Genomic DNA, 795 nt, shown 5'->3' with positions numbered 1-795 from the left:
AAATCAAAACGCAGGGTGGGTATTTTATATGAATGTATCTTTGAAGGGAACCAACTAACTTCGGAAAAGTTTCGATGGCATTTTCATTTTATCTGATAAAGTAGCGTCATGAGTTCCAAAAGCGCCTTCTGTTGGCAGAGAATGAGCCCGTCTCCAGAAACATGTTTTTGTTGTTCACTTTGTGTTTTTGTTTTCTGCAGCTACTCTGAGCACTTTTCATATTCTTTATCCTGGCTGAAGCACGTTTGTTTCAATCTATAAGAATAATCAGCCTATAGATATTAATATTATTAAGGTGAGCCTGAGAGTCTTACATTTATTTGACAGTGATTTCACATTTTTTTGTTTGTATGAAGGCTAAATACAAATAAAAGGTGAACATTCATTTATTTGTGCAGTTTAAAAAAAAAAAAATTATATAGTTTTATAGGAGGAGGCTTCATTTTTCAGAAGTTTGTAGGTACAGACATCTGTTGTGGGCATTCTTGGCAGTTTTTCTGAGGCTTTTTTTTTTTTTTTAAATATTGTTCCTATCGATATCAGAATTCTGGAACTAGACGAAAACAAGGAGATACATAGGCCTACTCTATACAAACTATCCCCGCAACATTTAGGAAGGCATTTCCAACTGATTCAAACAGGGCAAAACAAATCACGTAACAAATCATCATATATACAAATCAAGGAAATTTCTCTGGCATTTCTTTCTTTTTGCTGTATCGAAAACGTACCGAACCGTGACACCACTGTGTCCTATCGAACCGAACCGTACATTTTGTGAACCGTTACACCCCT

The sequence above is a fragment of the Sinocyclocheilus rhinocerous genome, unplaced genomic scaffold (genome assembly GCF_001515625.1).
Source record: "Sinocyclocheilus rhinocerous isolate Xijiao unplaced genomic scaffold, SAMN03320098_v1.1 scaffold769, whole genome shotgun sequence".
NCBI classification, from domain to species: domain Eukaryota; kingdom Metazoa; phylum Chordata; class Actinopteri; order Cypriniformes; family Cyprinidae; genus Sinocyclocheilus; species Sinocyclocheilus rhinocerous.
This window is presented reverse-complemented; position numbering follows the sequence as displayed.